Source organism: Pongo pygmaeus, chromosome 20 (assembly GCF_028885625.2).
Source record: "Pongo pygmaeus isolate AG05252 chromosome 20, NHGRI_mPonPyg2-v2.0_pri, whole genome shotgun sequence".
In the NCBI taxonomy this organism is placed as follows: Eukaryota; Metazoa; Chordata; class Mammalia; order Primates; family Hominidae; genus Pongo; species Pongo pygmaeus.
This window is the reverse complement of record NC_072393.2, coordinates 48,548,777-48,572,910: the sequence shown is the minus strand read 5'-3', so window position 1 is coordinate 48,572,910 and position 24,134 is coordinate 48,548,777. Positions and strand designations below refer to the sequence as shown.

The 24,134-nt window shown below is 43.8% G+C and overlaps 2 pseudogenes; one reads left to right on the top strand and one right to left on the bottom strand.

The window, feature by feature from the left end:
* LOC129019891 (small ribosomal subunit protein eS10-like) overlaps positions 1–24,134 on the bottom strand; it is a 482,677-nt pseudogene that overhangs the window by 421,023 nt on the left and 37,520 nt on the right.
* Positions 958–23,213, top strand: LOC129019877 (pregnancy-specific beta-1-glycoprotein 3-like; annotated as a pseudogene).

Genomic DNA, 24,134 nt, shown 5'->3' with positions numbered 1-24,134 from the left:
TCATGGCCAAGGAGTAAGTCGGGATGAATCTCTCCAGCTCTGAACCCCTGCTCTGTCGCAGGCTCCCCCTCCTGTGTCTCAAGGAGCCATGTCCCGCGGGGTTCCTGGGTAACTCCCCACTTCCTCCTGCACCACCACGGGGAAGGTGTGGTGACCACAGGACAGTCAGCTGGGCAGAGAAGAGAGGACATCAAAGATGGTCAGGAAGAACATGAGAAACCCTGAGCTCCAGCTCAGCCGCCAGAACCCAGGGAGCCATAGAGTGACCGAGAACTTTCCCTTTGACTATGGGACTCACAGACCCCACTGAGCAACCAGCACAGGCCTCTCCTCCCAAGAGGCATGAGAGATTCACCTTGCACACCTCCAGGAAGGACAATTTCGCCTGGGACACCCAGGTCCTGAATGTCCATCCTTGGAAGCTGCAGCCAAGCTAGACGCGATTAGAGAAAAGAAGGGTTTCTCTCACTAGACAACACACAGCTCACCCACAGCACAATGGGGCGTCACTGTGACAGGGACCTGGTGCAGCTCCAGTCTCCTGCACTGAAGGGGAGAGCCAGATGGGGATGAAAGAGGGCAAAGGGCATGAATTGCACCCCGACCCAGAGCCATGGGGACAGCAGGAGGCTGAGGCCCAGGACTGTGCCTGCCCAACTTGCAGGGTACGTGTGTGACTGTGTGGGTCTGTGTGTGTCTCTTCTGTGTGTGTGTGTGTGTGTGTGTCTGCACAAAGTGTGTGTTGAGGTTTGGTGAAAGATTCACTGCTGAAAAAGGCAGAGGCCTCCACAATTCCCAGGGACCTGAAACACAGACAGAAGGAAAAACAGAAGGAGGGACAAGGAGGCAGGACTGAGAGAGGAGGGAACAGAGAGGTGTCCCGGGCCTGACCCCACACATGAGCTTGAGAAATGCTCCTGCCCCAGGAAGAGGCTCAGCGCAGAAGGAGGAAGGACAGCACAGGTGACAGCCATGCTCAGGAAGCTTCTGGATCCTAGGCTCATCTCCACAGAGGAGAACACGCAAGCAGCAGAGACCATGAGGCCCCTCTCAGCCCCTCCCTGCACACAGCGCATCACCTGGAAGGGGCTCCTGCTCACAGGTGAGGAGAGAACTTCCTGGGAGAGGACAGGAGGAGGAAGCAGAGTGACTGGATGGGGTCTCCTGGAGAGGATGGGGTTCTAAAAAATAAAAGAAGCCAGCGCTTTTGGAGGCTCAGGTGGGTGGATCACGAGATCAGGAGTTCAAGATCAGTCCGGCCAACACAGTGAGGCACTGTCCCTACTAAAAATACAAAAAAATTAACCAGGTATGGTGGTGTTCTCCTGTAATCCTAGCTACTCGGGAGGCTGAGGCAGGAGAATCACATGAACCCGGGAGGCAGAAGTTGCAGCGAGCCGAGATAGCGCCACTGCACACCAGCCTGGGCGACAGTATGAGACTCCATCTCAAAAAAAAAAAAAAAAAGAAAAAAGAAAAGAAGCCTCTGTTGGAGCCTGGATAGGGGAAAATACGCCAGAGAGGGACAGGGGTCAAAACAGGAAAGTCACATTGAACCGGAATTGGTGAGAGGTAGGAAAATCTTAAATGTTCTGTTTTCCTGATTAATCATCCGGGGCCACCACATTTTGAAAAATAATAATAATAACTATATCAGATGACACTTCAAATAAAAATATAAGCAGGGCATGAAACACTGTCCTCAGCAAAAAACCTCAACAATTGGGGGGAAAAAAAACACCCAGGGCATGGAGGGCCCTGAGAACTCTCACATCTACAGGAGTCTGCACCCTGTTCCAGGCACAGGGGTGCAAACAAGATCACAAAAGTCCCTGTCCTCACGGAGCTCACGCTGTCATGGGGAGGAAGACAGACATGCAAAGAGATCTAGAATGTGAGGTCAGGTGTTGACAAGAACCCTGGAGGGAGCAGAGCAGGGAAAGGTCAGAAAGGGAAGACCCAGGGTCTCTGAAGGAGGTGTCAGGAAAGAAGTCTAAGGATGCCCTGATGTGAGCAGGACCTGAGGGCAGTGTGGAGGGGGCCCTGTGGACCCCTAGGGAAGAGGATTCCAAACAGAAAAATGCCAAGGTCAGAAGTATTGAAGGAATGGGGGTCATATTGCTCACTTTGACCTAGTAGGACAGTAGGACACACACACATACACACATGCCCCTTTTGTGTGTGTGTGTGTTTGTATGTGTGTGCGTGTGTCTCTTCAAAGCTGAGGATTGAAGAGACCTTCTCAGGACCCAGGGCCCCATCTTTTCACCCCAATACATAGGTCTCAATATTAACTGACGCTCTCTCCACCTCCTAGCATCACTTTTAAACTTCTGGAACCCGCCTACCACTGCCCAAGTCACGATTGAAGCCCAGCCACCCAAAGTTTCCGAGGTGAAGGATGTTCTTCTACTTGTCCACAATTTGCCCAGAATCTTGCTGGCTACATCTGGTACAAAAGGCAAATGATGGACCTCTACCATTACATTACATCATATGTAGTAGACGGTCAAATAATTATATACGGGCCTGCATACAGTGGACGAGAAACAGTATATTCCAATGCATCCCTGCTGATCCACAATGTCACCGGGGAGGATGCAGTATCCTACACCTTACACATCATAAAGCAAGGTGATGGGACTAGAAGAGTAACTGGAAATTTCACCTTCACCTTATACCATGAGTGATTCCACATGATCACTGGGTGTTGGGGACAGGGGTCATTTCTACTTCACACACACAGGACTGTCAGGCCTGGACTCTGCCTGTGTCCCTCTCTGCATTATGTCCCATGCTGGAGATTGGACATTTAGTGCAGAACACACACAGAGGAGACAAACTTCAACAGATCAGGATTCCTTTCCCGCATCCAGACCCTGCAGACACTTGCTGCAGAGGAAGGACAGTCTGATGGGGGGACTCAGCAGGAGGAGATCAGTCTCAGCCAAGCACCTCATGCCCTCTTCATAAATTTGACCCTGAGAAAGACCCTGGAGAAATGAGTAGGGCTTGGCCTGAGGGGCCCACTGAGACACTCTCAGAGAAGCTCAGCCCTAGAAGCCTCACCCCCAGACCCCTGTCCCTAAATCCTTGCTCCAGATAAAGCTGAGGAGCCTGTGCCAGGGCTGGGTTATGGCTTCTTGGGCAGGGCGTACTGGGACCAAGGATTTTGCAGCTGTCTGAGGACTGTGTCTCCTGGAGATGCTCACCAGCCAGGGCTCAGCCCTCAGAGCCTCATCTGGGCAAGGACAGAACTTTCTTCACCTGACACTCAGAGTGGAGAGAACAGAAAGACAAGCTTTGTAGGCCATCAGCCAACTGCCTTAGGAGGCTTAGGACAGTCCATAGAAAGTCTAATGTCCCCAGAAGCAGAAACAGAAGAGAGAAGGTGTACCTGGTAGCAGCTTGTCCACAGGGATCTGACCTAAAGGTGCTTTCTCTTGGAAGCAAATTAATAATAAATGCTGTTTTGTGTGAACGCCTCCACTGTGCCAAGCATTAGATCAGGTGACTGTGAATAATTTAACATTTATTCACAGATAGCATGAAAAGCCACAGTCCATTTGCCATTTAGTTTATTTGATTGAGAGAAAACTGAGGCACAGGAAGGCACAGTCACTGAACCAGAGTCACACCAACACAAAGGGGACATCAGGGTCACATGAGGTCTGTCTGCAGCCACAGGCCCATCCTCTCCTCCACCAGAAGTGAGGGCTTACCAGCTGCCAAGGACCCCATAGTCATTTATTGGCTCAAATCCTCTCTTCTTAGGCATCCAAACCTCAGAGGAGTGAGAGCAAATGGTCAGCTGATTAGTCTGTACTCCAGAACTAAATCACCTGCCTCAACCGTCAGAGTCAATTCAAAAGACATGTCCAGGCCTCCCCTCAGATCTTAACCCCCATCACTGAACCTGAAATCCTGTGTTTCCCAAAGTGTCCATTTCACTCTCATGAGAGGACCTTGTTTTATTTCCCCACTCACACCCTACACCACCACAGGCCCAGTGAGAGACACACACTCAGGAGCTCTCACATAACAAATGAAGGAATGGAATGAAGAAATCAATGATCAAAAACCTCTTTAGAGACTGGATCTTGGATGCAGAATCCTAGGAGGTTCTAGCCACACCTGTCCCTTGTCCTTCAGAGGCTGACACCCATGTTTCATCCCCCCACTACCTCTTGCCCCAAAAGCCACCCCACCTCATGTAACTCTGAAGCTCTTTGGCCACCAGAGGGTTCTCAGGGCTCCTTGGTCCTGGACTGTGGAACTGGGGGCACCTGGTCCCTGGGGTCTCTGAAGTCAGTGTAGCCCTCACTGCTCACTGCCATAGTGTCTCTGCCTCTCTCTGCTTCTCTGTGTCCCTCATCTTCATCCCACTTCATTCTGACTGGCAAGCCCTGTCCTGCACAGCTTCTTCCTCCACCCCTAGGCCTTCCCCAGACACTCCCTCTAACTAGGCTGGCTGTTCTGTTCCCTTCCCACTAACACTGTTGCCTGGCCCACCTCCCAGGAAATAGGAAAGGCTCAGAAATCACCTGGAGTTGCCACTCCTGTCAGGCTTCATCTCCAGCCGATGTCCCCAGGTCACTAAGAGAATGAGCTTCCACTGTATTCCCATCCAGGGCTATTTCCCTTTGTGAGGCTGACCTGTGAACAAGACCATGGGACAGGGATAGGCAGTTCCTCCATCCACTCTTATCATTGCCAGACAAGTTATTCTGGCTTCCTGCACAAAAAAGAAAAAAAAATTTTATTGAAATGGTGGTTTGTAGTAAAGAAAGATTTTAATGACTCCAAGTCTGCCAAACAGGAGGACGGAGGTTTATTATTACTCAAATCAGCCTCCCCAGTGGATCAGGGGTTAGAGATTTTCAAGGGTAGTTTCGGGGGCACAGGACTGAAAAATGAGTACTGGTGATTGTTTGGTGATGGAATCATGTGGGCGGAGGGAAATGATCTGTTTATGCTTGAATCTGCCTCTAGGTAGGGACCACATGACCAGCTGAGCCATTAGTCATAGGTATGGATGAGGTCAGCCGGTTGCCAGAATGCAAAAGAATGAGAAACATCTCAAAAGACCAGTCTCATGTTCTACAATAGTGATGTTATCTGTAGGAGCAATTAGTTACAAATTTTGTAAACTCTGGCCAAATGACATTGGAGCAGTCAAGGATTATAGAAACTGTGCCAACATTTTAGCAGAATTCAGTTCCCTCCTATAATCTTAATCTCATGGTCTTTCACTAGTTTGACAAAGGCAGTCCTGAGCAAAGTAAGGGTGATAGTTTTATGGAGGAACTATTATCATTCTTGCTTCAAAGTTAAACCATAAACTAAATTCCTCCCAAGGTTAGCCTGGCCTATGCCCAGGAATGAGTGAGGACAGCCAGCCTGAGACTAGATGCCAGATGGAGTCAGCCATGCTAGTTTGCTGTCACTGTTGTAATCTTTGCACTGACTCACCAGGGTGTCAGAGGCTGGACAGGCCTGCAGTCCCTAAAACCCATGGGCTCATTTCACCCATTTCACTCGTGACTCCATCCTCAACCTGCTGTGGAGCTCACATTCTCCAGTCACTTCCTAGAGACTTCTGGCTTCCTGTCAGGCATATAACAAGCTTGAAATTTGTCACTCGATTCTAACACTAAGTAAAAAGCTGAACAAACTCAAAAGTCAACAACTCATTAAAATCTCTCAGAGATGGCTGAGCACAGTGGCTCACGCCTATAATCCCAGCACTTTGGGAGTCTGAGGCAGGCACAAGGTCAGGAGATGGAGACCAATCTAGCTAACATGGTGAAACCCCATCTCTACTAAAAATACAATAAATTAGCCAGGCGTGGTGGCGGGCACCTGTAGTCCCAGCTATTTGGGAGGCCAAGGCAGGAGAATGCCGTGAACCAGGGAGGCAGAGCTTGCAGTGAGCTGAGATCATGCCACTGCACTCCAGCCTGGGCGACAGAGCGAGACTCTGTCTCAGAAAAAAAAAATGCTGTTAGAGAAATGAAGAATGCTTTTGATGCTTACTGGTGCACTGCACAATCTGAGGAAAGAATCCCTAGCTTGAGGATGTGTCAATAGAAACTTCCAAAACTGAAACATGAAAGTTCAAAAAGAGTGTGGAAAAAAAAGTGGAAGAAAATATTCAACTTCATATTTAATATTTTGATTTGACAATAGCAATTTTTAAATTTTGTAGTTGTGGGACAACTACAAAGGCTGTAATGTACACGTAATGGGAATACTGGTGGTTTTGGGGACCAGTTGGAGGTGGCCAGGTGGGTGCCATCTGATGCTTTTACTGCCTGTGCCACATACAACTGTTTCCTCAAGATGATGCTGTTTTCATAAGTTGGAGTTCTTCGTGTGGGGAGTCACACGAGCCATTGGCATCTCACTTAGACTCTTCCTAATTCACACAAACTTAAACTCTAGTGGTGTTTCCTGAGCTTAACAGAAAATGAAGAAAGCATTTCACATACCTCTTTTGGGGTCCGCCCCATTTTTCCTAACTCTGCACAGAAATTAGAAGCAGGGAGTTCTTTCTATATTTACTAAGATAACACACATCACTTTTTTTAATTTGGCATCATTCCTCCCTTTATGTAATTGACACACTAACCAGTTCTGTCCTTTTAATGGGACTCTCTCTATTTCAGGAGTTGCTAATTTCAAATCACCTTTGGCATCTTTCTTTGAGCATAATGTGATCCTGCTGGAATTCACGGCACACCTAAGCCTTATTTTGGTCTCAAGAGAAATACTACTACCAGCAATTGATCTTTGATGTTTCGACCATCAGTAAAAATTTCCACTTATGAAAACATTTAATGTTCCCTCCAAATTTTTTTTGTTGTTGTTACTAGAGTCAGAACATAACATGAGGTCCAAACTCCTGACAATTTTTATGGGAAAATTACAGTATTACAAACTGAGCATCCCAAATCCAGAAATCCAAAATCTGAAATGCTCCAAAACTCAACACTTCTGACCACTGACGTGATGCTAAAAAGAAGCGCTCAATGGTGCATTTTGGATTTTAAACTTTTCAGATTTGGGATGCTAAGCCAGTACATATACTACAAATATTCCAAAATAAAAAAAATTAGAAATCCAAAACACTTTGTTTTAAGCTTTCTGCATAAGGAGCGCTTTATCTGTATGAACTATAGGCGTGAAGCTGTACAGGAGATCTCTAGAACCTCCTCATCCTGCATAACTGAAACTGCACACCCACGGAAAAATGCCCTATTCCCCTGATGCCAACTCCTGGAAACTACTATTCTACTCTCTGATTCACTCTGGAATCCACTGATATGAGGTACATAGAGTAGTCAAACTCAGAATCAGAGAGTAGAATGTCTAATGAGAGAAAGTATCTGCAAGACTTCTTCCCAAATATTGGTCTAATATCCAACAAACACATATGGTCCATGAGGGCCAGACTTCAATTATCTGCTCATGTTTGCCCTTTACACCAGTCAGTTCTGCATTTGCAAACATCCACATGTATTTCTAGAAAGATCTCATGGTCCTCACCTGCCCTCTACAGGAGGAAGGGAGCATCATGGACCCAGATCAGGGAACATGGTCTTAGTCCAAAGCTATCAGCTCTTGCCTGTCCCCTTCACTCTTTGTAGGTCATTCCTTGGACTCTGCTCTATCTTTAGAGTCACTGGCTCAAGTCAGTCACTATGAGACACCTGGGAAAACTGCCCCACCTTGTGGCTCCATTGCCTGATGACTGAACTGACCTCCAGGCTTGACTCGGGTCTCCCCTGTGTTATTTCTGCTGAAGTACCCAGTCCCAGGCCAGGCTTTCCAGTACCCAAAGGGTTTAAGGACAATGGGAAGTTCTATCATCCATCTCTAGGATGTCCTTGGAAAGGGAAGCTGCAGAGAAAACATACCTCGGGGCGCAAAGTCAGACTGAGACTAAGAAACCTCCAGCACTGCATGCTCCAAGTGAGGACCACAAGGTGGGCCAGGCAGGCAGCTGGAGACGGAGGGACTCAGAGAGGCACCAGGGGCTGTGACTGCTGGTCCTGTGTCTTTCCATCACCCAATGCTGCTGCTCAATTCACACTTCAGAAAGTCTGTGCTTCTCCCACATAAAGGAGGCAGCCTCACACTCTCGGAGACCTCAGATTGCCATGCATCTGTCTTGTAACACACACACCTGCCATGGGCTTTTAAGGACTTGGGTGGGCTGAGAGGTGGGAAATGCCAACTCTGATTGAAAAATGCCTTTGGAAGAATCAAAGGTGCCATACAGGGCAATCTTCTCTCTGTTTTCTGCACAGTGGAGACTCCCAAGCCCTCCATCTCCAGCAGCAACTTAAACCCCAGGGAGGCCATGGAGACTGTGATCTTAACCTGTGATCCTGAGACTCCAGATGCAAGCTACCTGTGGTGGATGAATGGTCAGAGCCTCCCTAAGACTCACAGTTTACAGCTGTCCAAAAACAAAAGGACCCTCTGTCTATTTGGTGTCACAAAGTATATTGCAGGACCCTATGAATGTGAAATATGGAACCCAGTGAGTGCCAGCCGCAGTGACCCAGTCACCCTGAATCTCCTCCGTGAGTATCTTCTGTTCCTCTGTGAGCCAGGCTGCCATCCCAAATACACATGGCCAGAGGCTAGGCCTCTCAGTCCCTCTCAGGTCCAACTACAGAGACCTTTACCCCTGGACATCAAACCTGGCCATGACTTTCTGCCCCGGACAAACCAGAGTAGGCCTAGGCTTGATCCACAATAGGAGAAACCTCCCCACCTTGCGTAACTGAAACTGCACACCCATGAACAACTTCTGATTCTCCCTACTCCCAGCTCCTGGCAACCAGCAGTCTCTTCTCATATTCACTCTGGAATCCACTTATATGAGGTCCCTAGAGTAGTCAAACCCATGGAATCAGAGAGTACAATGTCCAGTGAAAGAAAATATTCGCAAAACTTCTCCCCATATCTGTCCCATATCCATCAAGCTCACATGGTCCATGAGGACCAGATTTCCAGTAGTTCATTTCCACCCTTTCCACCACTCAGTTCTGCGTTTGCAAATGTCCACATGTATTTCTGGAAAGATCCACATGGTCCTCACCTGACCTCTTCAGAAGGAGAGGAAACTTAAAGAGCCCAGGACAGGGAACATGGTTCTGCTCCAAAGCCAACAGCTCTTGCCTGTCCCCTTCACTCTTTCTAGATCATTCTTTGCACTCTGCTCTATCTTTAGAGGTCACTGGTTCAAGTAAGTCATCATGAAACACCTGCAAAAAACTGCCCCACCTTGTGCCTCCACTGCCTGATGACTGAACTGACCTCCAGGCTTGACTCTGGTCTCCCCTGTGTTATTTATGCTGAAACATCCAGTCCCAGGCCAGGCTGCTCAGTGCCTTCATGGTTTCAGGACAATGGGAAGTCCCATTATTACTCATCTCTAGAATGTCCTTGGAAATGGAAGCTGCAGAGAAATCACATCTAGGGGGGCAAAGAAAGATGGAATTTGGAAGGGGCCCAGCAGTTGCACATTCCAGGTAAGGAACCCAAGGTGAGCCAGCCAGTCAACTGATTAGGGAGGGACTGGGAGGGGTAGCAGGGGCTGTGACTCCCACTGACGTCTGTCCATGACCCAACACTGCTGCTCAAATGACACTTGAGGAAGTCTGTGCTTTCTAAGACAGAGCAGGTGGCCTCACAGTCTTTGAGCCCTTAGATCATCATGCATCTGTCTTGTGACACACGCACCAGCCATTGGCTTTCAAGGACTCGGGTGGGCTGAGAGGTGGGAGATGCCAACTCTGATTGAAGGATGCCTCTGGAGGAATCAAAGGTGCCACAAAGGACAATCTTCTCTCTGTTATCCACACAGCGAAGCTGCCCAAGCCCTACATCACCATCAACAACTTAAACCCCAGGGAGAATAAGGATGTCTTAGCCTTCACCTGTGAACCTTAGAGTGAGAACTACACCTACATTTGGTGGCTAAATGATCAGAGCCTCCCGGTCAGTCCCAGAGTAAAGCGACCCATTGAAAACAGGATCCTCATTCTACCCAGTGTCACGAGAAATGAAACAGGACCCTATCAATGTGAAATACGGGACCGATATGGTGGCATCCACAGTGACCCAGTCACCCTGAATGTCCTCGGTGAGTATCTTTTGTTCCTCTATTGGACAGGCCACCAGCTTAAATCCAAACGACCAGAAGCCAGGCCTCTCAGTCTCTCTCCGGTCCAAGTATAGACAACTTTACTTCTGGACATCCAAGCAGGCCATGACTCCCTGCACTGGGAAATCCTGGGTAGGCACAGCCTTAACCAAGAATATAAGGGGAGGGGACGCTCTTGTCATGGGAGACTTGGGGCCCACAGCTTGTGATGGCAGAAACAGGTGAATACCTCAGGCTTCGGCTTAGTGAACATAGAGGGGGTTTGGCTGGGACTTAATGGTGTGTCTTGGCTCAGAGGGTCACTGTGTCCCTTTAAGAGACCAGGAGCATCCCCTTCCCTTGGATGACATCACCTGCGGCTTTATTCTCTTTGATCCAGATGGTCCAGACCTCCCCAGAATTTACCCTTCATTCACCTATTACCATTCAGGAGAAAACCTCTACTTGTCCTGCTTTGCGGAATCTAACCCACCGGCAGAGTATTCTTGGACAATTAATGGGAAGTTTCAGCTATCAGGACAAAAGCTCTTTATCCCCCAAATTACTACAAAGCATAGCGGGCTCTATGCTTGCTCTGTTTGTAACTCAGCCACTGCCAAGGAAAGCTCCAAATCCACGACAGTCAAAGTCTTTGGTAAGTAGATCCCAACATCCTTGGCAACAGGGTTTTAGGTGGAGTCTATCTGGTTTTCAGAGAAGAGTCAGGAAAACATTTCTATTCCCAGCCTGTGTCCCATGGGCACAAGCAAATCCCAAATTCTCCTCCTGAACCGTCCCAATTTGTCTCTACAGACTCTCTTCTCCTTGTTTTTCTGTTTTCTCATGGCTGACCTTGTGTCTGGCCTAAGGAAGGTAGGGAGGGGGCTTTATCAGCCCTGAGCACTATGTGGTAGAAGAGGCTTCACAGAGGAACAAGAAGGAGAACCCTCAAGATCGAGTTGCTTCTCGCTCTCACCAACATATCCCCTTCTGCCACGTCTTTGTTTTCTTATACCTATTCCATGAGCTACAAGGAACATCTGAGGCACTGAAACAAGCTCATACTTTTCCCCCGAATGAGAGGAGGAAGCCCCTTGGGTGAGGGAGGAGCAGCTCAGACTCTGCTTCCTGCTCTGCTCCGGGCTCCTCTGGTGACTGGCCCTGCCTGACTCCACCTGGGGTGGGACCAGCACGTGTGGAGAAAGAGCCCTGGTGGCCTGTCCTGAATTTGGCTAAATCGAGCTGCCAGTTGAAGCCAAGCCTCCCCCGGGCCAGCCTGCAGGGAAACAAGAAGAGAGGGAGCCTCAGGGCAGACTCCTGAGCTGCGTCCTGGCTCTGAAGTCACCGGCTGTATGAGGCTTTGGGCACAGCACGTGGGACACAGCATGGAGGACAGTGACTGATGCAGAGCTGGAGAAATAGGGAGATTCACCCCTGGGGCTCTGCATGGCAGGAAAGGGGCAGTGCCAAAAAGTGTGTAATTACAGAGAGGGTAAGACTACCAGACACTTTATATATATCTAATATAAGAACTTACCATTAACTATTTCTAAGTGTGCAATTTAGTGTTGTGTAACCATCACACTATCCATTTCCAGTACTTTTTCTTCTTACCATATTAAACCTCTGTACCCAATAAACAGTAACTCTCACTCCTTCTCCCCCTAACCCTTAGCACCCACGATTCTACTTTCTGTCTCTATGTAACTGGCTATTCTAACTATCTTTTATAAATGGAATTACATAATAATTATCCTTTTGTGTCTGGCTTATTTCAGTTAGCATAATATCTTCAAGGTTCATCCATTTTGCACGATGTATTGGAATTTTATTCCTTGTTAAGGTTGAATAACATTTCAATGTATACATACACCTCATTTGCCTACCCACTTATCTTTCAATGGACTTTTCAGTTGTTTCCATTTTTTGGCTAGTGTGAGTAATGCTTCTCTGAACATCAGTGTACAAATATTTGTTCAAATTTCTTTCAATTCTATGGGGAGTATGTCCAGAAGTGGAATTGCTGGATCAAATGGTAATTTATTGTTTAATTTTTTGAGAAACATCCACACCACTTTTTACGGTGGCTATACCATTTCCCATTACCATCAACAATGCACTAGAACTCCAATTTTTCCATCTACTTGAAAACACCTGTTGTTTTGCGTTGCTGTCATTGTTGTTGTTTATCAAAGCCATCCTAAAGTGTGTGAGGTGGTGTAACATTGTGGTTTTGATTTGCATATCTCCAAGCATTCGTGATGTTGAGGAACTTTGCATGGGCTTATTGGATATTTGTATATCTTCCTTGGAGAAAACTCTATTTTAATCCTTTGTTCATTTTTTAATTGGGTTTTTGGATGTTTGCTGTTGTTGACTTGTAGCTTTTCATGTATTCTGGAAATTAATTTCTTATCACACGTACAATTTGCAAATATTTTTATCATTTTGTGGGTTGCCTTTTTACTTTCTTGGTAATGTTCTTCAATATATAAAAGGTTTTTATTTTTATGAAGTCTGATTTATCTATTTTATTTGTTGCCTATGCTTTTGTTATTACAGCCAAGAAATCATTGTGAAATCCAGTATCATGAAGCTTTTCTTCTAAGAGTTGTATAATTTTTGCTGTTACATTTAGATCTTTGATCTATTGTAGGTTAATTTTTGCACATGGTGTTAGGTAAAGATTCCACTCTTCTTGCCCTTGGATATCCAGCTTTCCCAATATCATTTGGTGAGAACAGTGTCCCTTCCCCATTGAACGATCTTGGCACACTCGATGAAAATCATTTGGCCATATATGCAAGCATTTCTTTCTGGGCTATTATATTTCATTAATTTCTATGTCCTCTTTTATGCCAGTACCACACTGTATTGATTACTGGGGCTTTGTAGTAAATGCTGAAATCAGGAAGTGTGAGTCCTCCAGCTTCATTCTTCCTCTTCAAAGCTGTGTGTCTACTTAGAGTCATGAGATGCAATATCAATTTTAGGACAGATTTTTCTTTTTCTGAAAAAATGTCACTGAAATTCTGATAGGAATTGTATTGAATCTGCAGCTCACTTTGGGTAGCACTGTCTTCCTAACAATATTGAGTCTTCCAATTCATGAAAACAAAATGTCTTTCAATTTATTGATGTCATCTTTCATTTCTTTCAGCAATATTTTGTAGATTTCAGGTATAATCATTTCACCTCTTTGGTTAAACTTATTCCTAAATATTTTATTCTTTTTGATGTTAATATAAATTGAAATTTTTTTCTTAATTTCCCTTCAGATTGTTCATGGTTAGTGTATTGAAATACAACTGATGTTTGAACGTTGATTTTGTATTGTGAAACATTACTGAATTTATTTATTAATACTAATAGGTTTGTTCCATCTTTAGGATTTTCTACATATAAGTTCAAGTTATCTATAAACAGAAATAATTTTACTCCTTCCTTCCAATTTGAATGTCTTTTTTTAAATTCTTGCCTAATTTTTCTGACTACACCTTTCAATACTATGTTGAATAAAAGTGTCAAAAGCAGGCATCCTTGTCTTGTTCCTGCTCATACAGGGAAAGCTTTCAGTCTTTCTCCGCTGAGTATAATGTTAGCATTGGGTTTTTCACATATTGCCTTTGTATTGAGGTGGTTTCCTTCCATTCTTAGAATGCTTTTCTTACGAAAAAATATTGAATTTCATCAAATGCTTTTATTGATTCAATCTTATTACTGATTATAGTTCCATTCATATATTTGTGTGTTTCTAGGGACTTGTCTACTTCATCTAGGTTATCCAATTTATTGGCATCAATTATTTATAATACTTTTGTAATCATTATTTTATTAGAATTGGTAGTAATCGCTTCATTTCTCTTTTTTTTTTTTTTTTTTTTTTTTTTTTTGAAGAGACAGAGACAGGCTCTCACTCTGTAGGCCAGCCCAGGATGGAATACAGTGGTGTGATTATGGCTCACTGCAGCCTTAACCTCCTGGGCTCAAGCAATTCCCTTTCTTCAGCCTCCCAAGATGCTAGGACTACAGGTGCATGCCACCATGCCCAGCTAATTGGTTTTTCATTTTTTTGTAGAGACAGGGTCTCCCCAGGTTACCTATGCAGCTCCAAACACCTGGTCTCAAGAAATCCTTCTGCTGTGACCTCCCAAAGTGCTAGGATGAAAACATGACCCACCATGCTCAGAGTCCATTTTCATTTCTGATTTTAGTAATTTTAAACTTTTCTCTTTTTTTCTTAGTCTACCTAGTTAATGGTTGTCAATTTTGTTGATTTTATTTTGAAGAATCAACTTTTGGTTTCATTAATTTCCTCTATTCTTTTTCCATTATCCATTTTATTTATATCCACTCTAATCCTTATTATTTCCCTCATTCACTGTGCTTGGGTTTAGTTTGTTCTTCTTTCATATCCTGAAGTATTAAAGTAGGTTGTTGACCTGAGATCTTTCTTCTTTTTTAATGTAAGAGTTTACAGTTATAAATTTCTTGCACAAGACTCAACTTCTTTGAACCTCTGATTCCTCATCTGAAAACTGCAATGAGAGTACTTTCTTCATACCATTCTTTTAAAGGTTTAATGCAGTCAATGAAACAAGATGCCACACACAGAGGAACCAATGTCAGCTGCTATATTATTACCACCATCATTAGCCTTGAGGTCAAATAGTCCTAGAATCAAATCTCAGATCCACCTGTCACTAGCCATATGACACCAGGAAAGTTCTTACACCACTCTAAGCTTCTGTCTTTTCATCGGCAAAATGGAAATAATGTCTACCTGACAGGGTTATTGTGTGGATTAAATGAGATACAGGCAAAGTATTTAGCACATGGCCTGACACATAGGAAGTGCCCCTCACAGTACCTACCTTTTTCCATATATATATATGTATATATATATATACATATATATATATGGAAAAAGAGGTAACATATAAACCACTAGGACATGGTTACTGACTACTTGTGGGAGAGAAAGAAAAAAAGCTAAGTGCAAAGAATCAAGCCTGGTATGTTAGTTTTTACCAACTGAGATGCATCCAAGATGGGATTAGACATACAAGATAATTTATCAGGGAAGACACCTGTGAGGGAATGTGGGGCAGGCATGAAGGTAGTATGAGAGAACCCACAGACCACTATGCAGAGCTGATTCCTGGGAAAAAGAAAGAGAAAGAAGTTTTAGGTACCAATGCAGTTCTAAGAGTTTTTGCAAGGCTGATGGGGAATCCTCCAACCATTCACCCATTAGAGTTAAAGAGAGCCTCAGAGAACAAGGCTTGCTTTCACGCCCTTGCTGGGAGCTTGTGGGAAAGAAGCTTTCTGTGCAAAGGAGGTAGTGAATTTGAAATGCACTGACCTGGGCCTTCTGTCAATCAGGTCCCTGACATGGAGACCTGACAGAGTCTCATTCATGGCTGCCACAACAGAGACACTGAGAAAAAGATGCAACCATGAAAAGGTGCAAAGGTGGCAAGTTCCAATGACATAGAAAATAGCAATCAGCCTTTCTCATATCTGAAAGCCTTCCAAAATATCTGAGTGCAGTAGAGAATTGACAGAGGACTAATCACCAACCTAGAAACATGGTGAAAGGGGAAAAAAACTGCAAGAATATAATCATCTCCCATCAATTTTCCCACAGAAATAATGTAGTCCTTGAAGAAACAATTATTGAGTACCTCATGTTACATGCTTGTTCCTCAGGTTCCCCCATGTAAAATAACATCATCTTCATTCCTTCTTTTCTTTTTTTCCCATGACAGCTCCTTCAGGAACAGGACGTCTTCCTGGCCTTAATCCATTATAGCAGCCGTGATGTCATTTCTGTATTTCAGGAAGACTCGCAGGTATGATGACCTTTTCTCTTATCCTGGTTCCTGCAGGGCTGACTGCCATGCTTGGGAGAGGGAAAAGACTTATTTGCCTGTATCTGGGACTGGATCTCCTCCTTCCTCCACTAACTCCTGCTTCTCAGCACTAATTCCTGCATTTCCCTTTCTCCCTGGCCTTTATGCTACCTGTACCCCACTGTCTTTTAGACATAATTATCTCCAGCCTCTGCTCATTTGTTTCTCAGATTCAAACGAGAAACACAATTTCACATGGTGAAACCCTCTTCATTATTTTTAACATCTCTCAATAGTGTAATTCTCTTTCAAAAACTTTCAAAATTTTAATGAACAGGCTGATACCTTCGTGAAATTCAAGACAAAGAAGAAAAAAACTCAATTTTATTGAACTAAATAATCAAAAGGATAATATTTTCATAATTTTCTATTTGAAAATGTGCTGATTCTTTGAATGTTTTATTCTCCAGATTTATGAACTTTTTTCCTTGAGCAATTGGTAAAGTATACTTTTGTAAACAAAAATTGAAACATTTGCTTTTGCTCTCTATCTGAGTGCCCCAGAATTGGGAAACTATTCATGAGTATTCATATGTTTATGGTAATAAAGTTATTTGCACAAGTTCAGTAAGAATCTGCTCTCTTTATAACAGGACACATTTGAAAACATTGGTTATATTACCAAGGCTTTGACTGGGATGTTATGTTTGAGAATATACATAGAATAAACACATAAGAAATGCAGGCAAAGTCTGAAGTTGGCCTTGCTTTGGCTTCCTAGTCTCAAGAGGTTTTTGGAAGTTTAATCTGAGATTCTTATTAATAACTTCTAGCAAAGCGAAGTTTAAAAAGAGCCTCTATGGTCCATCGCTGCTCTTGCCGCACTTAGGTAAAAAATCTGGGCAAGCTCAGTGAGACTCAACCTATTTTGCAAACAAGTTCATCCTACTGGAATTATCTTTGGTAGGAGACTCCTATAGACAGAAAAACTATGTTGAAAAGAAAAACTCTAGTACACCTGTTACCAGATTGAACCACTGTTCATTATCTTTGAGTACTTATAATCCACTGGTAGACTGGACTGGACCCTGAATTCTTTTAGTTCTTCCAATTCAATTTTCTCCAATGAAATCATTAAGAACAAGAGCAGCTCTGTTCCTGAAGCCATATAAGTGGGAGGTGGACAACTCAATGTAAATTTCATGGGAAAACCCTCATGTCTGTGATGTGGGCCACTAAGAGCTCACCAAATGTTCAACAGCATAACTTAGAGACACTCAAACTGCAAACCACAACAAGTTGATGACTTTACACTGTGGACAGCTTTTCTCAAGATGTCAGAACAAGACTATCAATAATGATGAGATTCTTACCTCTCTTAATTTGTCCTTGCTCATGCCTGTCTCCTTTGCTTCGCAGAATAATGCTGTACTTAGGATTTCACAAGAAGTAGCTTCTGAGAGTAAGTTAACACGGTCAGATATATCATGTCAACCACACTTTTTTTTTTTATAAGATGGAGTTTCGCTCTTCTTGCCCATGCTGGAGTGTAATGGCACAATCTTGGCTCACCACAACCTCCGCCTCCTGGGATCAAGTGATTCTCCTGCTTCAGCCTCCCAAGTAGCTGGGATTACAGGCATGCACCACCATGCCCACCTAATTTTGTACTTCCAGTAGAGACAGAGTGTCTCCATGTAGGTCAGGCTGGTCTCGAACTCCCGACCTCAGGTGATCTGCATGCCTCAGCCTCCCAAAGTGCTGGGATTACAGGCATGAGCCACCACACCCAGCTCACACATTTTTACATAACAAGACATCCTTTAGTCCACCCAAAGGCTGCTGTTACCTGCATATGTAACACAACTTTTTCCTCAAATGTATGGAGTTTTTTTAGGCTTCCACTTCTATACTTGCTTATTCTCACTCCCTGTTTTAATTTAACATAGACATACAATGCTAGATAATAGAATTGCTCTCTATCAGCTGAACAGGGGGGAGCCTGTGCAGTTTCTGACACTTCTTGTTGCACATGGATAAATACATCAGGTATTATAGAGACTTAGTTGTAAAAATCAATAAATGTGCTGCCTGGTTAAAATGACTAGACTCTTCTGGCTTCTTCTTTGATCTATCCTATTGTAGTTGGTTTGCATCTTGCCTAAGATGCATATTCCAAACTCTTGATATTTTCCTCCTGATAGTCATACTGGCAGTCTCCCTCTTATGGTGCAATCTACAGACGTTTTTATTTCTGTGCAAATATTTGTGTGCAGCCATTCTTCAAATATCAAATGGTTTCTCTTGGGCTGGAATTACAAAAACTCAAAGAAATGTGTGATTTATGGGCTGGGCGCAGTGGTTCACATCTGTAATCCCAGGACTTTGGGAGGCCAAGGCAGGCAGATCACAAGGTCAGGAGTTCGAGATCAGCCTGGTCAATATGGTGAAACCCTGTCTCTACTAAAAATACAAAAATTAGCCGGGCATGGTGGCGCGCATCTATAGTCCTGCAGGGAGACCCCCTGAAACTATTGCTACAGAATAGAAGATGAAATGTTCCTGATTATTGTAAATACAAAATTGCATGCAGGATTGTGTAAAGACAATGCCAGATTGGCTGCCAGAATGAGCCTACAGCGTGTGATATGCTTCTGTTATATGGATGGAAGATAGAATTATGAGTTTAGAACATAGATTACAAATGCAACGTGATTGGAATACTTCTGATTTTTATATAACTCTGTTCCAATATAATGAGTCTGTTCACAATTAGGAATCAGTAAAATGCCATTTACAAGGAAGTGAAAATAATTTAAGTTTAGACATAAGCAAGCTAAAAGAACAGATTTTTGAAGCCTCTCAAGCACACTTAACTGCTTTACCCAGTGCTGAAGTTTTAGATGGTATCTCTGAGGGGTTATCTAATCTCAATCCCATTCAATAGGTAAAATCTTTGGGAGGATCCACTATCATTAATTTTGTTCTGTGTATAATTTGTGCTATTGGTTTATTGTTCATGTGTAAAATTGGAAAAAATATTCTTCAATCCAATTGTGATCAGTGCCAAGCTATGATTGCTATGGTTCATTTAAGTCAGAGAAAAAGGGGAGATGTAGGGAGACCCCCTGAAACTATTGCTATGGAATAAAAGATGAAATGCTCCTGATTATTGTAAATACAAAATTGCACGCAGGATTGTTGAAAGACAAATGCCAGGTCGGGCTGCCAGAATGAGCCAACAGCACGTGATGTGCTTCCCCCTGCAGAGAGCCTATGAATGGACATGCAGTCAGGGAGGTTTCACATCACCAAGATTCCTATCCCAGAAAAGCAGATATCCATAGCCCTGGGAATGGAATGCGACCCTTGTGGAGAGCCTATAAATGACCCTAAATCCCTCACTAACCTACACCCACGCTCACAAAACTTAATAATAAATGCTGGTATATCCAGTGCATTGGCAGCATCGCAGGACCAGAAGGCGGTGACCCCCCTGGACCCAGCTTTCACTATCTTCTGTGTGTGTCTTTTATTTCTCAACATGCCGATTTGCCTGGGAACAAAGAAAGAGCCTTGTTGCATTGCAGGCTGCTGGCCAGATCCCGCAATATAGTCCAAGCTACTTGGGATGCTGAGGCATCTGTAGAGGGAGAGCTGCCCCAAATCATAAATCACAAATAAAAGCCAATTACATCTATAACTAAATTAGTTGTAATTTCCTCTTATCACACATGTTCACAGCAAGCAATAGTCAGTGGAGTCTCTCAGGCTGCATCATTCTCACCCTGACCCTCCTGCCTTTCTCTTGCACTTACAAGGACCCTTATGATGACACTGGGAGCCATCCAGATAAGCCAGAATAAGCTTTCCATCTCAAGATACTCAACTTCATCACCTTTGAACAGTGTCTTTGCCAAGAAAAGTAAATGCATGTGTTCCAAGAGTTAGGATATGGAATTTTTTTCTTTTTTTTTGAGACAGAGTTTCACTCATGTTGCCCTGGCTGGAGGGCAATGGCACAATCTCAGCTCACTGCAATCTCAGCCTCCCAGGTTCAAATGATTCTCCTGCCTCAGCCTCCCAAGCAGCTGGCATTACAGGCGCCCGCCACCATGTCCAGCTAATTTTTGCATTTTTAGTAGAAACGGGGTTTCACCATGTTGGCCAGGCTGGTCTTGAACTCCTGACCTCGTGATCCGCCCGTCTTGGCCTCCCAAAGTGCTGGGATTACAGGTGTGAGCCCCTGCGCCCAGACCGGATGTGGACATTTTTAAAAGGCCATTGTTCTGCCTCATACAGGTCACTTTCATAAACATCACCCACAAAAAAATGTTTTGCCTTCCTTCCATGTCTCACTTTTCTGTCTGTACAAACCACAGTGAAACACACTAGCTCTGCTATGAAGTGGCTGGATGACCCTGAGCCACTCATTTGACCTCCCTCAGCCTCTTTCCTCTTCTGCAGTGTAAGGCTGACTCTTACTGCATCAGAAAATGACAGTGGAAGAGTAAATTAACATGTGTAAGACATTAGTCACAGAGCCTGGTACCTGATGAGCCCTTGGTAAACATTCCTTTCAGTCCTTTCCTTTCGCCTTCCCATTTTTCTTGCCCTCACCCACCTTCTCTTTCAACTCCTTTCTCTTCAGTAACTTACTCAGTCTAACCTGCCAATTAAAGAAGCCACACTACTCGTTCTGTCATGACTCTGCTGGAATGTTCTTGTGATGAGGTCTGCTATCCACTCAAGGCAGTGGGTATTATTTATATGGAGAGGTCTGTTTGCAACAAGAAATCCTTTTTCTGTTCACACAAAATTTATACACAATTTCTCTTAACTTACACGTACCAGTCTCAATTCTACCCTGTTATTTCATACATGTACTTCATTATTTTATTCTTCAGTCTTTCTCCTTACACCTTAAAAATTAGGATAGTACAAAAACAAAAATAATGGCCTGGGCCAGAAGAGAGGATTCCTTTAGCAAGATGAATGCTTTCCTTTTTCATGATGAATGAATGCTATGTGCAAGGCAGCCCTGAAGCCCATTTCTGGGTTTGGCTTGCATCAAAGCCATTTGACTCTAGGACACAGTCTTAGATTCCCAGGAGATAATGACTGCCACGGAAGCCACACCCACTCTGAGTATTCCTACTGTTGGGTAAAGGAATGTTTGCAGAATGTTGTGCATTCTGTTTACTCCTCCTAAATTCTTCCACTCCTGGAAGTTAAGCTTCCCCACTAATCAGCTTCATCTCCAGCTGGCCTGCCTGGATCCTGACCGGAAAATACCTCCCTACTCTGGATGGCCAGGGTGGCACCTTTGTCTATTCCCATAATTATAATAGCTCACACTGATGCAGCACTCACTATGCACCAGGCACTATCCTAAGAGCTTTTCAGGTAACTACAGTCCTCACCAACAAATCCTGAGTGTTATTGTCCCCATTTTTAGAGATTTAAAAAAAAAAAAACTGAGGCAGAGAAGTATGTGCTCACTGTCACCTAACTCCATAATTCAACCTCATCCTCCACTTCATCTGGTAAGAGGACACTCTAAGATGTACAAGATCTCCTGAATGACATCCACCTTCAAAAATGATTTTTGCCCCCTGTACTTTCAGGATTTGACAAACAGCCAGCATTTTGTTTTCTGTCTCACCTTCACTTATGCACCTGTTCCCTAAAACTACACTCACAACTACACAGCCCTGCATAAAAGCTAGCTTTTAGAAACCTCAATCTCTTTTGAAAAAAGAAAGGCTAGGTTCCAAGTCTCACAAAAAGTCATTTTTTATTCTATTGTCAACTATTTGCATGGCCATTCTCTGGCCACAAATGAGTGCACTAGAAACAGAAAGTGTAATGAGAAGAAAGTAGGAGGAGGGTGAGTTTCTAGACAGACACACAGGGAAGATTCCAAATCCAGAAAAATTCATAAACTGCACCCAGGGTGTGTGGCTTTGTGCAATGAGAGCCCCACCTGCCACTATCCATGGCTGTTGGCCTCTTACTTCCTTCTCAACCTGCCCTCCTGGTCTTGCTTTCTTAGACCAATACAAACAACCTGGGAGCTGGGAGCTCAGATCAGAGCACACAGCACTGAGGGGTAGGGATGGGAAAGACAGAAAAGGAAGACAAGTGTTTGACTCATGAAGACCTGACTCACCTGGGTTCACATCACCTAGGCAGGCAATAGATTACTGAAGGGCTTTGCAGGACTCATGGTAGTTATCCAGAATGACTGACTGAGGCAAGGGTCTTGACAAATTGAGTTTTATTGAGCCAGAGCTTGATGGTGCACCCTGGGAAAACATGAGTTGCAAAAAACCTCTGTGGCTTGTGTTTTCTCTGAAGAGGTTTCAGGAGGCTTAGTATTTATACATTTGATTAAAGGGGAGAAGGCAGGTAGGAAGAGATGGAGTGGGCAGAAAAACAATTGATCTAATCTTGTCTTTCTTCTGTGCCTCAGAAAATAAATTATCAGAATGAGAGTTAAGATACATCAGTTTTAGGAGCTTGATTTTGATTGCTCATGTAAGTTACAATTGGCGTGTCTTTCTTTTACAAAGAAATATTCATCTTGAAAGGTTTTGAAGCCAAGAAAAAACAATTTGTTCAGGCAATCATCTGGAGATGCCCGAGATCTTTGGCTTTCCTGTTTACCCCATTCTTTTACTTTTCTTTTTTTTTTTTTCTTTTAGAGACACAACCTTGCTTTGTCACCCAGACTGGAGTGTACTCACTGCAGCCTTGAACTCCTGGACTGAAGCGGTCCCCCCACCTTAGCCTCCCAAGTATCTGAGACTATAGGCATGCACTACTGCACCTCACTAATTTGATTTATTTTATGTTTTGTAGAGACGTGGACTCCCTTTGTTGCTCAGGCTGATCTTAAACTCCTGGTTTCAAGTGATCCTCCTGCCTTAGACTCTCAAAGTGCTGGGATTACAGGCCTGTGCCAGCACACCTGGCCCCCCGATTCTTCAAAAGCTTTCAGAGAAAGCATTGTTGAAGACATGACTTTGTGACTGTATGTTTCATCTGATCCAACATCATTAGGAAGGCTCATTCTTAAGAAGTCATGCCCCATGGAAAAGGGGATGAAGAAAATCAGAAAAGGGCAAAGGGTAGTCACAGCAACAAACGGACAGTATAATCCTGGAACCTTATTAAAGTCACACAACTGCTGCTTCAATTAGAGCAATTCGTTTGGCAAACACCACTCTAACCCTTTCAGTTGTATGTTGGCTCACCTGTAATGTCTGGAGCAGTCTATAGACTAGGTTTTCTAAAGTTTCTGAAGCATCTTCCAATTGCAATGGCAATCTGACAAATTTCTCTGAATTGCAGTCTGAATCCAGTGTTCATGTGTACCTTTTGTGTAGTCCACACATCAGCAGGTTGTTTATATATAAGTTGCTATGATTTCTCCAGAAGCTTACATAAGTTGTCTAGTTTCAGCTTGCAAGGTTTAATCTACCCATCTTACAAAAGGCTAATATCCAGAATCTACAAGAACTTGAACAAATTTATAAGAAAAAAACAAACAACCCCATCAAAAAGTGTGCAAAGCACATGAACAGACACTTCTCAAAATAAGACATTTATGTGACCAACAAACATATGAAAAAAAGCTCATCATCACTGGTCATTAGAGAAACGCAAATCAAAACCACAATGAGATATCATCTCATGCCAGTTAGAATGGTGATCATTAAAAGGTCAGGAAACAACAGATGCTGGAGAGGATGTTGAGAAACAGGAATGCTTTTACACTGTTGGTGGGAGTGTAAATTAGTTCAACCATTGTGGAAGATGGTGTGGCGATTCCTCAAGGATCTAGAACAAGAAATACCATTTGACCCAGTGATCCCATTACTGGGTATATACCCAAAGGATTATAGATCATTCTACTAAAAAGACACACGCACACATATGTTTATTGCAGCACTATTCACAATAGCAAAGACTTGGAACCAACCCAAATGCCTATCAATGATAGACTGGATAAAGAAAATGTGGTACATATACACCAAGGAATTCCATGCAGCCATAAAAAAGGATGAGTTCATGTCCTTTGCAGGGACATGGATGAAACTGGAAACCACCATTCT